Source organism: Coffea arabica, chromosome 2e (genome assembly GCF_036785885.1).
Source record: "Coffea arabica cultivar ET-39 chromosome 2e, Coffea Arabica ET-39 HiFi, whole genome shotgun sequence".
NCBI lineage: Eukaryota > Viridiplantae > Streptophyta > Magnoliopsida > Gentianales > Rubiaceae > Coffea > Coffea arabica.
The window spans coordinates 32,276,406-32,281,351 of record NC_092313.1 but is presented as its reverse complement, the minus strand read 5'-3'; positions in this window follow the sequence as shown (position 1 = coordinate 32,281,351).

The following is a 4,946-nucleotide window of genomic DNA, read 5'->3' as shown; positions in this document are numbered from 1 at the left end:
TCTGTGATCAAAGAAAGTGCAGGGAATAAGAAGATGTTTACCAAGTCATCAGAATAATATTTCGGTTACATCATAAACATATTTTTTAATTTATTTATTTTTAATATTTTAATCACCTTTTTATCTCATATATATTATGTTACAAAAAATACTACAGTAATTATTTTAAATAATATTTTAAATAATATTCTATCCAAACAGACCAAATATGAAACTGGAATGTAGTCTGAAACGATGAGAAGATAATGGAGTAATTGCGTGAGTGACAACATAATGGACCAGCGACTAGAAATTGTCCTTTGATGTGAATAATCCAAAAGAGTATGGGACCTATAGCAATTATTAATTATTATTGTTTTAGTTTGGTGCAAGAAAGAAAGTGGAAGTTTCTACCCGCTTTAGCAAGGGTTCAAATAATTCTAAATTAATGACTGCATAGCAATTAACTACAGTCCAAATCCCATAAATATGTTTCTTTCCGATCTTCGTAATATTGAAATAGTAACATTTAATATGGCTATACGAGCTTAAAATAGAATTAGAATTGGTTATATTTCCTACCCTACTGTCTTTAGCTTCAAGTTTTGTATAGAGGGGAAACATATTACTTTGCTATATATTAATTTGAGGAGTTAACTAATCTACAAAAGCATGGAGATCTAGCGAAACTTATTGAATTACTCACCAATTAATTAAGCAATGCTTTTCTTTCTTTTTTCTTGAAAAAAAAATGACACAGGGAGTTTCCAAGAATAATTTGAAGAATTAATATGTAATTTACACGATTTGAAAGCCAGTCAAAAGTGAACAGAGGAATTTTGACGGCAACAACCTTACGAGAAACGAGAGGGCGAATTCGGTCTCAACGAGGACGACCTTGACCCGTCCAGCGTCCCGGAAACTGCATAGAAAAGACAATAATGAGATAAAGAACAGTTAACCAAGACATTTTGTATCAATGAGATTTTTTCTTCATTTTTACTTTTCCACCCTTGCTCGCATCCTTTCCACCTCCTCGTGTCACGTCTACCATTCAAATCTTGAACCTTATAATGGACAGAACTCTAAAAGTCTTCCACTAGCTATTGGATCAACCACAGTAGTTAGAGATTGTTCATTATCCCACAAAAAAAAAAAAAAGAGCTTCATTTGTGGGATAATTTTATTATTATTACTACTTGCACAAATTTGCCCACTTTGAGTCCCTCTTTAAATTGAAAATTAACTTGAAAAAGAAAAAAAAGGCAAATGAAGAGCGAATGTCCTCCTTTAATTCCTTCTTTATATTTCATTTTGCAACAATTTCTTGCGTTACGAAAAGTCTCCCCATAATTCTACTAACTTGTTTTAATCACATCAAATTGGATGATCGATTTTTATTGTTTGTCAATATATTGATTGCAAATAGGCTGTCACTAGTAGCCAATATGGATATTGTCGCGAGACAACCGTTAGATCAAGATCGAGGAGGGAAAAAAATGCATGACGTCCAATTATCGAGTTACTTCCATTGTCAAATGTACCGTATATATGACTTTTCTCAGGCAAAAATTACTGGACTCAAGGATGTAGAAAGTGTCGCAAATGAGCATTCCTGACAACGATGATTCAATTTCCAGTGCATTTCCCATTGAATAGAAAAGATAAAATGAAGCAAGCAACTGATGGAAAGATAGACTTGGTAGACGAATTTTTTTCAAACCAATCAAAGCAAAACAAACAAACAAACAAACAAAAATGAAGAAGAAAAAAGGAGAAAGAGAAAATTAATGGTGGTTGGTAAGGACATTAATTGGGTGAGACTCTCCCTTTGCGCAGCTGAGCATTTGTGTGAAAGCAGCCAAAGTGAAAAAGAAAAAAGAAAAAAAAGAAAAAAGCAGCCAAAGACTACTAGAAATTCTGCTTTTTGACAGGATAAAAATTCAAGACAACCAATGACCTCACAGATCTTTTGGCTATGGATAAGAATGGAAGACTTCGATAAAGATTTTAGTTTTCAAGTAAAGAAACTATCAAAACAAGCATCTCTCCATCAACAACAGAACAAAAGAAAGTATCTAAACTACTTAAAGCCGCGAAGCCTGATGAACAGTTGATTGTGCCGGTTTCGCTGTGGTTTTGCAGCTCATTTTGTCCTTTTTCGTCTTTTCGCGGGCTTCATGTAGCGCCCTTGCTTCTGCTTCCGCTTGTCCTTGTTGCTTTTTTTGTTGCTTTGTTCCCATTCTGCCCTTTCCCTTGGTTCGCCTGTAATTTTGTCCCCAATTTTGTCCTTTTGTTTCTCCTGGATCTTCCGCTGTTGCCTGACTTTACTCACAAATGTTAGCTTTTCTCCCCAATTTCGTCCTTTTCTTTCTCCTCCATTTTCTTTCTTCAAACTATAATTCTCTCTTCTCTTTTATATTTATTATGATATTCATTAATCAATAAATTAATTACTCAAAAAATATATATTAACAAACATATTGATTTTGTAAAAAATAATGCCTCGAGTCACCTTATTGTAATTTAAATTTCTGTAACACATAAGCTCATGTACTATTCGTTGACTTTGAATAAGATATTCATTAATCAATAAATAAATTACTTCATGATTAGATAAATATAATGAGCTAACAAGTGTTAGTAATTTTTGACATCAATGATCTAATAGACTGTTTAAAATTACTCTTTAAAATTGTGTTTTTTCTCCATAACACAGAAGCCCATGTACTATTTGTTGATTTTGAGTAACATATTCATTAATCAATAAATAAATGACTTCATGGTTACATAAATATTAATGAGCTAACAACCATGATTAATTTTTCATATCAATGAGCTAATAGACTCTTTAAAATTGTGTTCACTACAAGGAATGCAGATAACAGAAGGTGGTTCAACCGGTCAACCCGGTGAACCGGCCATGAAACCGGGCTGGTCCAATGCTGATTTGAACCTCCGACTTCAAGCATAAAAGCTACGCGCACTCACCACTAGCCTAGCAGTTCACTTGGTGCTTATTCACTTCTTCTATATTATATCTTAGATTTTTATTCTTATTTTATTTCTTCAAAACAATATTTGTTTGGAATCTTTTAATAAAATTTTATTATTCTCTAAATTCTATAAATTATGAAATGGATTTAAAAAATAACATGTTACACATTTCATTTTAAAAACAAATATTATTCTTAATAACCTTTTGTGCTTAAAATTCAAAAATAAACTAGATAATTACACTTAGATAAAATTTTATACTTGAAGTTTGGTGGATTACTAATTAAATTTAGGTTTTGTTAATTCTTATAAGAATTAATGATTCTATAATAAATTGGACTAACTGAGTATTTACTATAACATAGTTTATTATAGTTTTAACCATATCAAAAATTATAAAACATAATATTTAAATATATGTAGTGACCCACCGGTTGGACCATTCACCCACTGGTTGAACCAGTAACCCGTTGACCCACCTCTTTCACCGGATTCCTCTCCAGGCCGGGTTTAATAACTATTGTTTACCCTGCTCAACGAAAACAATTATTCTGTCAACCTCTTTGACAGAGACTTCATCCAGCAATCCTGATCAACAAATGTTCATTACAGCTTATGAGACATAACAGTTATATTCCCCTAAATTATCCATCATTTATGTAATGAAATAAAAAATTTACCACCAACTATGAAATTCCTCTCATTACACAACTTCACAAAATTTTACCATTACCGCCCACTCTAAATATTTACAATAATAACCACACATATATAAACAAAAAAACAGATAATATAAACAACATCAAACAATCATAACATACATTTTCTCACCCAAAATATATATATCAAAAAAATTTCATTTTCTCAAAAATATATATATATCAACAAAAACTTCACACACATCCAATAAATATAAATCAACTATACCAATCTATCTTTAACTTCCATTCACTTCACCAACCATTTTCTAAAAATATCCAATAATTTCTTTCTATTCAAAAAATAGTTATAATTAATTCTATACCCTTTATATATAATTTATCTTCCACAATGTATATATTAACAAAAATATTTATTCTCTAAAAACACAACTTTAATTCTATAATACAAACACAGACTTATTTTCGCTACAAAAACATATAAATATATTTTTATATCCTATTTATTACCCATTTTATATATCTCCACTTTTTCCAAAATATATTTTACTCCAACCAATTATTTTTCACAATATAACATAATTTCTCTCTATTTCAAAAATACTCCTTAAATAATATTCGTTAATAATTGAATTATTAACTTAAAGTTCTTCCATTTTTAAATTAAATAACATAACACAAATGTAACTACCATAAAACACTTATCAACAAAAAATCCATAGCTATTTAATAAATACAAATTAATTATACCACTTTCCATTACCTTCCATTAACTATATTCCAAAAATATTACTTCAATAATATTTCAAAAACTAAAAAATTCAAAAATATACAACCAAAAACCAAAATTAAAAAAAACTTTTCTCTAAAATTATAACCTACATTATCATTAAACAATCAACAATGGACACCCGCGAAACTCGCGGGGCACCAGGCCTAGTACTTTGCTGAAGTGTAGAAGAGTTTCCTGGCAATTTGGCTGAACAGAGATGGCCAAGTTGAGATTGGTCCGAGTATTAATCGTCCTACTAGTACTCATGCTATGCAAGGGTATGACTTTAGATTTTTTATACCACTAGTAATAGTTCACTAGCTTTGCACGTGATGATAATATTTTAAAATATATTATTCTTTAGACACAAAATTTTTTATGAAATTTTGATCATCAACATCATAATATAGTATTTTTATGTTATTTATTTTTTTAAGCTAGTTGCTTTTAAAAATTTTATTAAATGAAAAAAGACAGAAAACATTTCAATGCAGTTGACATATCCCTTAGAATTAAATTTGAAATCATGAACTAAACAC